Here is a 16,830-nt window from a genome sequence, read left to right on the forward strand (position 1 = left end):
ATTCCCATTATTTTGATTTAAGTTGACCATATATTAGTAAGAAAATAAGAAAGAAATGAATGATTTTATTGTATTATATTATTTTGTATTATATTAAGAAAAATAACGAACATACACTGCTTTGGTCTGATCAAATTAAAACATGCAATCAAGAAAACATTCATAGTACGTACTTTATTAACTGTATACCTGATACCTTCAATAATTGATTTTCAATCAAGATTTTGTGGTTGATTTCACCTTTTCAATTTCATGATGCTTCATGGAGAATTCTTGCTTTCAACTTTAGTGGAGCTTGATCATACCAAGTTCCAATCTCATCTTTTCATATTGTTCCCTCGGAAGCGGTTTGGTCAAAATATCTGCGACTTGTTCATTAGTGTTAACATGCTTTACAACAATAGTTTTATTTTCAACATTATCTTTAAGAAAATGATGCCTAATGTGGATGTGTTTTACTCGTGAATGATGCACTGGATCTTTAGATATACATATGGCACTGGTATTATCAGAATAAATAGGAACACATTCAAATTTAATACCAAAATCTCTTAGCTGCTGTTTTATCCAAAGCATTTGGGAACAGCAAGCTGCTGCTGCTACGTATTCAGCTTCGGCTGCGGATAATGCAACAGTGTTTTGTTTCTTGGAATTCCATGAAACTAAACATGAGCCAAGAAATTGTATTATACCTGATGTACTTTTTCTATTAACTAGATCACCTGCATAATCTGCATCACTAAAACCTTTCAAATCATAGACATCACTTTTAGGATAATATAAGGACAAGTCATCGGTTCCCTTCAAGTATCTCAGAATTCTTTTTACTGCTGTAAAATGTGATTCTTTGGGGTTAGATTGAAATCTAGCACATAAACCAACACTAAAAGAAATATCAGGTCTACTAGCTGTTAGATATAATAAAGAACCAATCATGCCTCGATACATTGTTTGATCTACATTAATCCCATTTAGGTCTTCATCTAATCTAACATTTGTAGCCATGGGTCTGTGGTTTGTCTTAGCGTTGTCTAGTCCATACTTCTTAAGAAGTTCTTTTATGTATTTTTGTTGATGGATAAAAATACCATTTTCAGTTTGTTTAATTTGTAAACCAAGGAAGAAATTTAGTTCTCCCATCATGCTCATTCCAAATTCTGTGCCCATAAGATTGGCGAATTCTTTACATAACAAGTCATTAGTAGCACCAAAAATAATATCATCAACATAAATTTGAACAACCAAAATATCATAACCTTTATTCTTAAAGAATAAGGTTTTTTCAATTTTTCCTCTAATAAAGTTATTTTGAATCAAAAACTTTGACAGTCTTTCATACCATTGCCTAGGAGCTTGCTTCAAGCCATATAAAGCTTTATCAAGCTTGTAGACATGATCAGGACAAGAGGTATTTTAAAAATCTGGGGGTTGTTCAACAAAAACTTCTTCATCAAGAAAGCCATTTAAAAAAGCACATTTCACATCCATTTGATATAATTTAAAGTTCATAAATGCAGCAAAAGAAATTAATATTCTAATAGCCTCTAACCTTGCTACCGGAGCAAAAGTTTCGGTGTAATCAATACCTTCTTGTTGGTTGTACCGTTTGACCACGAGCCTTGCTTTGTTTCTTATAATTATTCCGTGCTCATCTAATTTGTTCCGAAATACCCATTTTAAACCAATTACCTTTTTGTGTTTTGGTTTGGGTTCCAAGTGTCATACTTTGTTTCTTTTGAATTCATTCAATTCATCTTGCATGGCAACTATCCTTTCGGAATCTTTTAGAGCCTCCTCGTGGTTTTTTGGTTCAAGTGATGACAGGAACGCAAAGTGTGCACAAAAGTTTCTGATTTTGGGACCTGGTTTGCGTTCCCTTATTTATATCACTCATAATCAAATCAAGAGGGTGGTAACTTTGATATTTCCAAGGCTTAGGCACAAATTCTCTTGTGGGAACAGAAGCATGTTCTGTTTCATCTGCTTGATTATTGTTCTGTTCAGCTTCTGGATCTGCTTGCTCGTCTGTGGGAACAGCTGGATTGGAGACATTTTGCTGTTCCTGAAATACTGTATGTTCCTGATTATTATCGTTCCGTTCTGCCTCTTCTGGGATCATCTATTCACCTGGTGTTCCTTCATCTAGCATTTTCGTTTTTTCATCATCGTCTTCTAGATGAGCAAGACCTATTTTCACATGGTTGTTTCCCTGTCCACTTGTTGAGAAGTTAGTTTCATCAAAAAATGACATGAACTGACTCTTCTACACTCATTGTTCTTTTATTATATACCCTGTAAGCTTTACTATGTGATGAGTAGCCAAGAAATACTGCTTCATCGCTTTTTTCATCAAACTTGCCTATACTTCGTTTTCCATTAACATGTACAAAACATTTGCATCCAAATATACGAAAATAGGAGATGTTTGGTTTAACACCTTTGAGTAATTCATAGGGTGTTTTTGAAGAGATTGGTCTTATTAACACACCATTCATAATATAACAAGCAGTATTAACGGCCTCAGCACAAAAATTTCTGGGTAAACCGCTAGCAATCAACATGGTTCTGGCCATTTCTTCTAAAGTTCTATTTTTCCTTTCTACCATACCATTTTGTTGTGGTGTTCTAGGTGCGGAAAAATTGTGATTAATTCCATGTTCATTGCAATACATAGTAAAATTTGAATTTTCAAATTCTTTTCCATGATCAGACCTTATATGGATTATTTGATTTTTGGTAGATTTTTGTATTTTGTTTGCAAAGGTAACAAATTCATCAAAGGCTTCATCTTTGCTTACTAAGAACAAAGTCCAAGTGAATCTACTATAATCATCAACAATGACAAATACATAATTTTTGCCGCTACGGCTCTATATTCTCATTGGTCCACATAGATCCATATGAATTAATTCTAGTGGTCTAGCGGTAGTCCCATATTCTTTGATTTAAAAGATGACCTCACTTGTTTTCCTTTGGCACAAGGATCGCAAATTTCTTCCTTAAGGAATTTTATAGCTGGTAGTCCTCTAACTAGGTCTTTCGATCTTAATGTATTGATCAATGTAAAACTAGCATGACCTAGACGCTTATGCCAAAGTAGTGGGTCTTCTTCTATGACACTTAAACATGTTAGACTAGTTTTGGGAACAGTGTCCAGGTCCACTGCATAAGTGTTCCCTTTCCTGATTCCCTCGAGCACAGTATCTCCTGTGTCGTTCCTAGAAATTATGCATCGTTCAGAAGTAAACTTAACAGAGTTACCTTTATCAAAAAATTGAGAAATACTTAGCAGATTGTGTTTTAAATTCTCGACTAAAAATACATTGTTAATGGCATGGGAACATGACCTTCCAACCTTTCCTTTGGCGATTATCTCACCCTTCATATTGTCACCGAAGGTTACTGTTCTCCCATCATAGGCTTCAAGTGAGAGAAATTTAGATTTGTCACCCGTCATGTGCTTGGAACACCCACTGTCGAGATACCATGAGTTGTTCCCCCTCACTTGAACCTGCAAAGCAAATTAATGGTTAGGTTCAGGAACCCAGTCATCCTTGGGTTCCCTGTCGATAATACTTGAATCACATTTCTTAATCCATATGCGTTCGACATAATTTTTATTTGCTTTGGTATGATGTTCCCTTTTTACACATTGATTTTTCAGGTGTCCAGTTTTGCCACAAAAGGAACAGACTTTACTACTAGGGAGATCTACGTAGACTTTTTTTTCGTATTATTCTTAACGTAACCTAGGCCTTCTTTACTCTTTGTTTTAGCATTCAGAATCCATTTGGGAACTTCATTGATTTTCCCTTCCCCTTTTAAGTTCAATTTATTTTTCAGATTTTCATTTTCTTTTTCACTTGATTCTAATCTTAATTTCAACTTTTGAAATTCAGTGCTAAACATATGAGTGGATACATCATTTACGTTTCTTCTTAATTTTAGTAATTTATATTGATTTATTTCAACATTAAGAATAATAAATTCCTGCTTCATTTTTTCAATTGTTTCTTTCAAAATAACATTCTGATCCAGCAAGTTAAAAAATCTGCTTTCCACATCGATCCTAAATGAATTTAAGTAGGAAACATGATCTTTACTTGAGTTGAGGTCTTTCTTAATTTGGAGACACTTAGTATTTTGTTTATCTAATTTCTCTTGTGTCTCCAAGAGCAACTTAATTAATTTATTCTTACTAAATTTAACCAGGTGTTTAGGAAATGAGCTAGAAGACATTACCTCTTTTTCTTTGGACTCTTCATCCTTGTTGTGATGAGATGTCATGAGGCACAGATTTGCAGTTTCTTCTTCCACTGGAGCTTCTATTTCAGCCTCGCTTTCAGTATCACCCCAAGCTGCAATCATTGCCTTTCGAAAGTCTGTTTTGAAGTTCCCTTTCCAAGGTTGTGTTCTAGCTTCTCTTGCCTTTCCCTTGCCCTTGTCATTCTTCCATTGAGGGCAATCCTTGATGAAGTGGTCAGTGTTTCCACATTTTTGGCATTCAAAATTTGTCTTCGTGTTAGCAGTTCCTCTTTCTTTATTATGTCTTTGATTACCATATCCGCTATTTCTGAAGAATTTTTTGAATTTTCTTGCTAACATAGCAGTCTCCTCCTCATCAATTTTTGATTCTTCATGATCATTTGCCGCTAGAGCCAAGCCTTAATTTCGGGTACTGTCAGTTGTTCCCAAATGCAACTCGTGAGTCATGAGGGAACCAGCCAGCTCTTCCAAATTGAACTTGGTGAAATCTTTTGATTCCTGGATGGCTGTGACCTTAGCTCTCCAGCGTTCATCTTGAGGGAGACTTCTAAGTACTTTCCTGACTTGTTCATCAACGGGAATGATCTTACCAAGAGAGACTAATTCGTTCGTGATATTTGTGAAACTGGTGAACATCTCCTGAATGTTCTCCCTAGGTTCCATGAAGAACCTTTCATATCTGGACATTAGTAGATCAATCTTGGAGCGCTTCACTTCACTGGTGCCTTCATGGGTAACTTCCAGTAGGTCCCAAATCTGCTTTGCCGTTTTGCAACCCATGATACGATTATGTTCATTTGGCCCGAGACCACAGTGAAGTAGCTTGATCGCAAGAGCGTTCATCTCCATCTTTTGAAAGTCTTCCTTTTTCATAATCAGTGATTGGTTTTGGAATTGATTCATTATTGGAGTTGATTGTCGTCACCTCGAAATCTCTTATTTCAATTACTCTCCATACTTGTTAATTTTCTGCCTTTATGAAAATTTTCATCCTATTTTTTCAGTAAGTATATAATTTTCCATCGAACATGGGTGGCCTTTGCGTAGAGTACCCTTCTTCCATGCGCTCGTTCATCTTCAACATCTTGCCAGGGAACAGGATACTGCTCTCAGGGTTTCCTGATTAAATGAGGAACACGGCTCTGATACCAATTGTAGAATTGCAAATAGATGATCGAATGCAACAAGAGGGGGGGGTGAATTGTTGTGTATTGAGTTTAAGATTTTTGCCTCTAATTTTGCGGAATTATGATAAAATAAAACTTAAACTTAAAATGAAAAAGATAAAAGAAGACAAAGATTTTACGTGGAAACCTTCTTGGCCAAATAAAAAGGAAAAACCACGACCCCCCGGGATTTCAAAATTCTCACGTTTTAGGCAATCAATTACAATCACATAAAACAATTTGCTTCACTTGAAGCTTCTCTACTCTAGGCCTACTTCTCTTTCTCTTCTCTTTCTCCTTCTCTTTCTCTTCTCACGCTTCTATTGAAGCTTCTCTATTCCCCTAGACTTCCCTTAAGTCTAGTTACAACAAAACACACAAATACCCTTACAAGGCCAAATTCTCAAGAGGATAAAAATTAAATAATTGCTTTAAGAAAAATATAATAAATTAATTGGCATTTAAAAACAAAAAATATTTCTTAATTGATCTCCCTTAATGGACACTCTTGGATGGATTTTCGATTTGAGCAAAGTTCCTCCTATTTATAGTGGGAACAGCCAGCAGTTACCTTAGACACACCTACCACTATCCTCCACGTTCTCAAAAGAAAAAGATAGTGGAATTGCCAAAAAATAAACGTTCGGCTGTCATTTGCTCAAAGAGGAAAACGGTTTCCTCAAGCTAAAAATAGCATAGGAATTAAAACACAAGATCCTAAATAATAGGAGATCTCAATCTTAAAAAGAATAAGTCTTAGGCTATTTTTAGATAACCTAAAAATAGTTTTGCCAACCAATTTATTAATTAATTAAGCAATTAATTTAATTTCTAACCGTTACATCAACTTAAGAACAGAAAATAATTAATTCGCAATTTTCCAGCCGATGTTTTTCTCCAGACCTGCGACGTGGGTACAGTGTACTGTCTCCATCTACAACTTAAGTCAGATTGTCAACTTCTGGAACAGTAGACCGTCTGTCTACCTTTAACGTCCTAAGTACTTATCTAACTTCTTGGATATTCTAAGACACGTACAACTTCCACGAACCAAGTCATACGCTTCATCAACGATTTCAACAGAATCGGATATTCACCTACAAAACAATCTCTAAAACATGTTTGTTTATTAAAAAGTGAAGTCATCATCAAAACCTAAGAGGCCAACAAGCTTGTTTCATCGCTGCTGAGGTATGCTAAGTCTAGAATAACTTGTTTTAATTATCTTTGTTGATCATCCAGAAACTAACTTAGCCTTGTAACAAGCATTTTTTAGGATGGAGTACGAATTGGCTATAGTTCCTACTCATGCCTCGGAGTATGATGCCATCTCTTCAAACGTAGAGGCACAAAGTGCTGAACTTGAGAAGTTAAGGGACGAGGTGACTTAGTTGTTAAGCCTCAAAGACAAGATGGCCAAGTGTAAATAATTATTTGAGCTCTTGGCTCTTGCCGAGAGATGGAGGATCCGTATCGGGGAACATATCAATGTGGCAGGTCAGAAGCCAGATCAGGCTTCAAATCAAGCCCTTAGCTTGAGCAACCAAGTAGCTGACATGCTTAAAATTCATGATAAATTAGTTGTTGAACATAATAAGTTTTCCAAGATGGTGCTAGAAGATAGAGATTGGTTTGATCGAGTTCTGGACACGGCGAACTACAAGCTACGGTCTAAGAGGGAGTCATGGATAGCGCAGAAAAGGATGGGCTTGACGAATAGTGGCACATTAGTTGGGATGGAGAACTTTAAGCTGGCTACTGAAAAAATGGGGGTCGACTTCCAAAAGCTTCGGGAGCTGGTTGAGTCAAGCCCAACAAGGCCTTTGACGCAGACGAAGAACAACAATGGACCGAGAAGATTGATCCGGAACGAGAAAAAATAACCTTGGCTCTGGACTTAGACAAGATTCCGGTTACCTATCCCCCGTACCCCAAGGTCACGGAAAGGTCGGGTATATACCAACTGCAAAAGGGGTGTTCAAACTTCTCTATCACTCTTAAACTTGAAAAATATACTTTCTGCGGCCTAGCCAGTAAGCTGAAGGAGTCAAAGCCGTGGCTTAACAATGAAGATTTCATCTGGTTCACTCTTTCACGAATGCACCAAGAATCAGTTGTGTCCCCGCAGCTTGTTCCTCAACCACAAGCATCTCCACACAATGAAGATATATTAAATTGATGACTTGTAGATTACTAAAATAGTCCGAATAAAGGCAACCCGAATATTTACATAACCATATAAACACCAGGTAAGAACTCGAACAATAAATAGGTTAAACTAGTTAAGGATCGAACGTTCAAAGGTTAAAGAAATAAGGTTCAAAATCTTTACAATTGTTGCAAAAAGTAAAGATAAAACTAAATGGCTACAACCTCAAAGGTTACATTATTAAAACGATTGCAATAAAAGAAAAGTATCAACATTATCTAATGATTAGCATCCATAATATCATTATGTTCCTTGTAGTTTTTAGGAACAAATCTTCATCAACACCCGAATCGTCTCTAGAATCAGAATCATTATTGGTTTCGGCCGTAAATTCATCATTTCGTTCGTCCTCATTATACATCCAAGGATCTTCCTCTGGGTCTTCTTTTGGGTCTTCCTCGAGGTCCTCCTCTGGGTCTTCCTCCTCTAACCACCCCCAACATTTCCCCGATAGAATGGCATAGGTCCTGCAGCATTTCTCAATATTTCTCGAGGTTCACGAATTTCATCCTCTTTATAAGATACAGATAAAGCTATGGTTCGGGCACTACTGGTTCCCACATTTCGATATCGCTTTCAAAATCCAAGGTCCAATCCCAAGTTCTCACATGATAATTAGTGATTAATGCAGGTTCTTCTCCTGCTACATCGTTAGCAGAATTCCTGTCTTCCAAATCAACTAATCCTTTTATCGGTGGTTCAACTTCGAACTTTGGTGCATTCGGTATCTCCTCATCTTCATTCCTAGGAAATTCTGGTATGGGTTCATTCAAATTGTTGTTGGGTTGATGTATATGAGTATCCCTAGAACAATTAGTTTGACTCGATTCCCTTTTTATTAAACGGTTGTTTCCCTTAGCATTGGAAAGATCAACTTCTACATCGTAGCACACCTTATCCACCTTAGCTTGTAACATTTTCATTTTCTCTTTGAATTGAAGGGGACTCTCATTCTCCCTAATTTTCCATATTTCTAAAGTTTGAAATTTTCTCCAAGCAACTTCTAGGTTATTATTACTTCCGGTACTAGGATTATCGGGTGTTTGTAATTCTAAAGGAGCTTTTCCCTTATCCATCTAACCTGGTTATTAAAAATAAAAAGAATTACATCTATTCAGTCAAAACACAAATGGTAGTCAAATTAGACTACAACTCATTACACAATACATACATATACAACACATACTCCTACCTCGTCTAAGATATTACCCCGACACTCTTTCTACGGTCATACTTATTTTTTTATCAATTTTAAAGAATGTTGGTCTCTAATACCAAGTGTAATAGTCTGAATAAAGGCAACCCGAATATTTACATAAGATTATAAACTTCGGGTAGAACTCGGACAATAAAAAGGTTAAACTAGTCAAGGATCGCTTACGTTCTAAGGATAAAGAAATAAGGTTCAAAATCTTTAAATAAAATTGCAGAGGAAAATAAAATATAAAGTTTGATAACTGGAGTGCGTCGTGGCCTCGATATGATAAGAACTAGTGTTTAAAAGATTTCAACTAAAAGACTAATCAGGACGATGGTCTCCTATGAACCATCTCACACGCACCTCTTAACTCCCCACCTATCAATCACTCTGCTAGTTATCATCATGACAACATCATCGTAGGTTCAAAGAACAACGTGCATGTCAGAGACTTAATACATGAATAATGATTAGTCAAACAAGCAATGTGTTCATCCTAGCATACAAAGGCTTAAATCGTCTTTCGATTATCCAATTATCCCATTTCCCAACTTGTGACGTTGCCCGTCCTGTTCGGGTCAGCAAAGTAACATTCTGGAAAAAGACACATAGGAGAACTAATTCCAAGGCAACTTCGTGACCTAGACATTGCCCCACAATTTTATGGGATCTTCAACGTAAGAGTATGCATACCCCCCATGCTGGCCCTTATTAGGACCCTGGCATGAGTGCGATATGCCATCTTCCTTATTAGTACCCAAAATACGAATAGGTTTCTCCTTATAAGACAGGTTGGTTTCTAGTTCCAAAGGTTCAGGGTTCAACACATGAGCTGACGCGACAAAATACCATTTAAGTTGTGAGACATGAAAGACATTGTGGACTTTATCCAACAAATTTGGAAGTCCTAAGCGATATGCCATCTTCCCCATACGGTCAAAAACTTCATATGGACCATAAAGCTCGAGCTCAACTTTCCTATGGCACCAAAACGGACTACACCACGCATAGGAGACACCTTAACAACACGTGATCACCTACCTCAAACTCTTCTAAGAACCGTTTTAAATCTACATAAGACTTTTGACGATCCTGGGTTGCCTTTAGTCGATCACATATCAATTTAACCTTATCTGTCATCTGTAGTAACAATTCAGGCCCTAAAGTGGCAACTCTCGTGAAGTCGTCCCAACACACCGGTCTACGACAACGTCGTCTATACAAAGCTTCAAACGGAGCCATTTGCATCGAGGCTTGATAACTATTATTGTAAGAAAATTCAACTAGGTTTAAATGTTCATCCCAAGAGCCTTGTCATTCCATGGAGATTGCTCGTAACATATTGTCCTAAGTATGGTTTGTTCTCTTTATTTGCCCATCGGTTTGAGGATGAAAAGTACTATACAAAAGAGTAGTTCCTAAAGCTTGTTATAATGACTTCCAAAAGTGTGAAAGGTAACACGTATCATAGTCTGACACAATCGTACAAGGAACCCCATGCAACCAGAAGACATAATATAAGCCCGAGCTAATTGATTCATCTCCCATCGACAATTCATTGGAATAAAACGTGCCGACTTTGTCAAATGTTCCACAATCACCCACAATGTGTCGTTTCCACCCTTCGTCCGTGGCAACCCTACGATAAAATCCATGGATATGTCATCCCACTTCCACATTGGAATCTCCAAGGGTTGAAGTAAACTGCCAGGTCGTTTATGTTAACTCTTGACCTTCTAACAAGTCAAACAGCAAGACACAAATTCAAGGTGAATTAAGTATTTAGAACTATGAGCTTCATCTATATAAGATGAGTTTTTTCATTGTCTACTCTCTCGTTGGTAAACTTCATTGACCCTTGACCCTTAAACTTCCATACTCGTGGATCGAAAACCCTTCAGCTTTTCCTTCTCGAGCATGCTCCTTAAGCTTAACCAACTTAGGATCCCCATCTTGAGAACTCAAAACCTCTTCAAAGAACAAAGGTTGCATTAATAAAGCCTTCAAGTTAAGTTGATGTTTACCTTCCTGTATGATCTCCAAATTGAGCTTAACAAATTCCCGTGCCAAGAGATCCTAGCCTCCCAAAGTAGCTATAACATGACATGATTTCCTACTTAAATCATTAGCTACCTAATTTGCTTTACCCTCATGATAATTGAATTGTAGATCATAATTAGTCATCAGGTCCAACTCCCTTCGTTGCTGCATATTAAGATCACTTTGAGTATATAAATACTTCAAAATTTTGTGGTCGGTGTAAATTTTACACTTCACCCCATACAAATAATGTCGCCATATCTTAAGGGAAAACACTATCGGAGCCAACTCAAGGTCATGAGTTGGGTAATTTACCTCATGATTCTTCAGTTGTCGCGAAGCATATGCAATGACCTTTCGATCCTGCATAAGCACGCAATCCAAACCCTTCTTTGATGCATGTACACTGAGTAATCAAACGTTAGATCAGGTAAAGTGAGAACAGGAGCTGTGGTTAAACGTTCTTTCAGGGTCGTGAAGGCCTGTTCACACTCTTCATTCCATTCAAACTTCTTATCTTTCTTCATAAAGGAAGTCATGGGATGGCTATCCGAGATAAATCTTTAACAAATCGTCGGTAATATCCGGCCAACCCTAAGAAACTTCTTACTTTGGTGACATTTTTGGGCGACGACCAACTTTGCACTGCTTCCACTTTTGTTGGATCCATTGAGACTCCTTCCTTGGACACGAAGTGTCCTAAGAAAGATACCTTCTCCAGCAAAAACTCGTACTTGGAAAACTTTGCATATAACTTGTTTTCGCTAAGGGTTTGCAAAACTTTACGTAAATGTTCCTCGTGTTCCACCGGGTCCTCAGAGTAGATAAGTATATCATCAATGAAAACCACCACAAACTTATATGATTTATGTATGCCCTAAATATTTGATTCATCAAACACATAAACGTTGAGGGGGCGTTGCTCAACTCAAATTGCATTACTGTGACTGCGTAGTGTCCGTATCGTGTTCTAAAAGTTGTCTTATGTATATCCCCGTCACCGATCCTTAGCTAATGATACCCTGATCGAAGATTTATTTTCGAGAATACTCCTGCTCCTCGCAACTGATCAAACAAGTAGTCTACAAACTCACCTACCATTTGAATCTCTTCGAAGGTTTTCTCGCCTTTACCCACTTAGTTGATGTGACACAAATGCAATGGAAGTTCCTGTCTTACTAATTTTCTCAATTCCAAGGTCAACGCGACATTTGACCTCGGTCCCTTCTGAAATCTCCGGTATCTCACCTCTTCTCCTAATGGACCTTTCAAAATAACTCTCTGTTCTTTACATCTGATAGTTTCCTTGAACTTGCCTAACCAATCCATTCCTAAGATAATTTCTAACCTCTCTATTTCTAATACGAAATGATTATTAGGAAAAATTATTGCGATCTTCAATGGTACGTCCTTAAATAACTTATCACAATGTGATACAACTCTCTTGAAGGTACTACTAATTTATATGATACATGTTCGAATTCACCTAACTCTAGATCCTTTACACAAGATTTAGTAAGAAAAGAACACGTAGCTCCCGAATCAAACAGTACGTTAACAAATACAAAATGAATGATAAACGTACCTGTAACGACGTCTGCAACTTGCTCGGCTTCCTTTGCGTTAACTGTAGAAACTCTTCTATCGACCTGTTGAGTAGGTAAGCCATTTGTACCATTTCTAGCGCGCACTTCTCTAGTATTATCATTTCTATTTCCACCAGATTAACCCTGATTAATACTAAACTGACGATGAAATCTCGCTCCATTGTTATTCCCATACGCATTTTCTCCACCGTTATTATTATTCTCTTGCCTTCCACTTCCAGGAAAAGTATGTTGTCGATCTCTTGCACTCCATTGCATTTCTTTTTATATGATTCAATTTCTCTATGCCCTTTGTTATGACAAAAGTTGCACACCACTAGATTTCCCTCGCAGTCTCTTCCCGGGTGGTTTTTTTACATCTCCTACAATCATATCTCCTCTCTTTGCGATCTCTATCCTCCAAAGGTCTAACATTTCACACAAATGAATTTCCTTGGTAACCTCCAAAAGTTCTTAGCTTTTTTCTAACTAAAGTTATTTTGTGACCCAGAAAATTGATTTGACATTTCCTTCCTCTTATCCCTTACGACCTGCTTCTCCTTTTCCTTATCATTTCTTAAAATGTTCCCAATTTGAGTTGCTCTTTTGTACATTCTCTCCAAGGTTTAATATTTGTCACTTTTGATATGTTTCTAAATATCGAAGGCTAGACCTAACTCAAAACGTTGCATCCTCTTTTCTTCCGAGGGTACATCATCTAGGCAATATTTTATGTACTTTATGAATTTCAGATGATACTTATCCACATTTAAGTTTCCCATTTCAAAACGAGCGAATTCATTGGACTTATCCTTCCTTACGTGGATCGGGTAAAACTTTTCATGCAACAACCTCTTGAATCCTCCCAACCAAGGGCTTCATCAAAGTCTCCCATTAACCCTGCCTTATTATATGCCCACCAATAATCAGCATATTCAGTGAGGTAGTAGGCAGCCTGACTAACCTTCACCTTATCTGGAACTTTACTACATCAAAAAGTTTATCGAATTCCCTAAGCCAGGTTTCTAGTTTTAATGGTTCCCCTTTCCCATGGTCGCGGAAAGGTCGAGTATATACCAACTGCAAAAAGGGAGTTCAAACTTCTCTATCACTCTTAAACTTGAAAAATATACTTTTTGCAGCCTAGCCAGTAAGCTGAAGGAGTTAGAGCCGTGGCTTAACAATGAAAATTTCATCTGGTTCACTCCTTCACGAATGCGCCAAGAATCAGCTCTGTCCCCATAGCCTGTTCCTTAACCACAAGCATCTCCACACAATGAAGATATTTTAGATTGATGACTTGTAGGTTAATAGAATAGTCCGAATAAAGGCAACCCGGATATTTACATAACAATATGAACTCCAGCTAAGAACTCAAATAATAGGTTAAACTAGTTAAGGATCGATTACGTTCAAAGGATAAAGAAATAAGGTTCAAAATGTTTGAATTAAATTGCAGCGAAAAATAAAATATAAAGTCTTACAACTTCGGCCTATAATGCGTGAAAAATAGGGTGGACTTTGATGATACGAGGAACTAACTATACTCTTTACGTATGTATACATCATTTAGTTTATGGACAAAGATTTAGTACTAGTAATACTCGAAATATCAAACTTCAAAGATAAAATACATCAAATAAACTTCAATTAACTTATTCATAAAAAGCTTAATAGCTTCAAGTTCTTACAATTGTTGCAAAAAGTAAAGATAAAACTAAACGGCTACAACCTCAAAGGTTACATTATTAAAACGATTACAATAAAAGAAAAGCATGAAAATAATGATTAGCATCCATAATATCATTATGTTCCTTATAGTTTTTAGGAACAAATCTTCATCAACACCCGAATCGTCTCCAGAATCAGAATCATTATTGGGGTTTCGGCCGTAAATTCATCATTCCGTCCGATCTTCCTCTAGGTCTTCTTTTAGGTCTTCCTCGGGGTCCTCCTCTAGGTCTTCCTCCTATAACCACCCCCCAACATTTCCCTCATAGAATGGCATAAGTCTTGCAACATTTCCCAATATTTCTCGAGGTTTGCAAATTTCATCCTCTTTATAAGAATCAGATATAACTACGGTTCGGGTGCTACTTGTTCCCACATTTTGATATCGCTTTCGGAATCCGAGGTCCAATTCCAAGTTCTCACATGATAATTAGTTATTCGTGCAGGTTTTTCTTCTGTTTTATCGTTGATAGAATTCCTGTCTCCCAAATCAACTAACCCTTCTATCGGTGTTTCAACTTCGAACTTAGGTGCATCCGGTATCTCCTCATCTTCATTCCTAGGGATTTATTGTATGGGTTCATTCAACTTGTTGGTGGGTTGTGGTATATGAGTGTCCCTAGAAAAATTAGTTTGACTCGATTCCCCTCTTATGAAACCGTTGTTTCCCTTAGCATTGAAAAAATTGCCCAAACATTACCAAATCAAGTTCTAAAGTGTAGAACACCCTATCCACCTTAGCTTGTAACATTTTCATTCTCTCTTTAAGTTTAAGGACTTTCATTCTTCTTAATTTTCCATATTTCTAATGTTTGAACTTCTCTCCAAGTAGCTTCTAGGTTATTATTACTTCTGGTACCAAGAGTACATGGGGTCTATGGTTCTAAGGAGCTTTTTCCTTATCCTTCTGTCTTAGTTAGAAAATTTAAAAAAATTACATCTATTCAGTCACAACAGCACACATATACTAAAAACATAGATAGTAGTCAATTTAGACTACAACACATAACACAATACATACATATATAATACACACTCCTACCCCGTCTAAGATATTACCCCGACACTCTTTCTATAGTGATACTTATTTCTCTATCAATTTTAAAGAACCACTAGTGGAAAAAAAAACGTATCTGCTACGTGTCATATGTTGTGGTTTTCTTTAGAAGCAACATTAAATAGCAAAAGAAAAAAAGAAAAAAAATAATCTACAAATGTTGCGGTGTACTTAAAGCCCGCAGCATATAAGTGATTAAATGCTGCGGTTTTTCTTAGCCCGCAACATATAATCACTTATATGCTTTGCTCAGCCCACAGCAAATAGCCTTATTTCTGAAAATTTAAAACCATAGTTTCAACGTTCATTTGCTCAAAACCTTGATAAATTGTTGTATTCTCGCATAAACCCACGACTCTTGTTCTTCAAGTTCTTCAAAAATTTCTTCAAGTTCTTCAAAAATTTCTTCAAAAACCCCCGAAAATCTGTTCTTCTCTTCAAACTGTTCTTCAAAAACGCTACTGTGTTCTTCGTTCTCTTCAATGCGACTGTTACTATGAAGGTACTGTACGTGTTCTTCATTTTCCTTAAACTCATACGACATTTGCTTCTTCATTCTTCCTGCTTCTTCCTCAAAAACCCACGACATAAGTTTTTTGCAAGTTCTATACATACGAATTTTTGGGCTAATTTTTATTGTTTTTCTTTGTAGATTATTACATAACCCACGAAATCAAGGTAATTAGTATTTGTTTTGTAAATTTGAAAGTTTATATTTTTATTGTTTCACTTGTAATTTAGTAATTTAGTTTAAAATGTGGTTTGTTAATTATTTGCATATTTAGTAATTATTTGTGAATGTGGTTTGTGTGGTTTGTTAATTATTTGCATATTTTATTAAAAATGTGGTTTGTTGTTATACTTGTCTTTAATTTTTAGAATTAGAATACTTATATTTCTAAGGTTAAATGATTTAATTTTATTATTTATATTTTGAATAAGATTTTATTTACAATGTAGTGCTTAATATTGAAGTCTGAAGTATATAATTAGAATATGTTTGGTTATACAGAATTAGAATATGTTTGGTTATATAGAATTAGAATATGAAGTATATGAAGTATGAAGTATAGAATGTTAATTATTCAAAGTATATATTTTTAGGGTTAAATATGTTTGTTATAAATAAGTATATATCTTAAAAGTTGTGTATTAATTTTGTTTTGAATTAATTAATCACACTAATTAGGATGACAAAAGATCGTTCTTGGATTTATGGAAGCATCGAATCGTCAGAATTTATTGATGGCGTATTAGAATTTTGTAGTATTGCAGTTGAACATCAAGTTAGGACGGGGGAGTTGGTTTTTATTGCCCATGTGTCACTTGTGGCATTGTATTAAAGGTAGATAGTGTTGATATCCTTAGGGAGCACATACTTCGAAGTAGGTTTAGGCCTCAATATCATGTTTGGTTTTAGCATGGTGAGGAGGGAGTTTACAAAGAGAAAAAGTGTTGTTGAGGACATCAATAATGTGGCTGATGTCAATGAGGATGGAGTAGATCATGTTGATGGGTATAAGACAGATGAAGAGAATGTCGATGAGGATGTGGATCGTGTTGATCAGATGATGGAG

This window comes from Amaranthus tricolor, chromosome 5 (assembly GCF_026212465.1).
Source record: "Amaranthus tricolor cultivar Red isolate AtriRed21 chromosome 5, ASM2621246v1, whole genome shotgun sequence".
Lineage (NCBI taxonomy): Eukaryota > Viridiplantae > Streptophyta > Magnoliopsida > Caryophyllales > Amaranthaceae > Amaranthus > Amaranthus tricolor.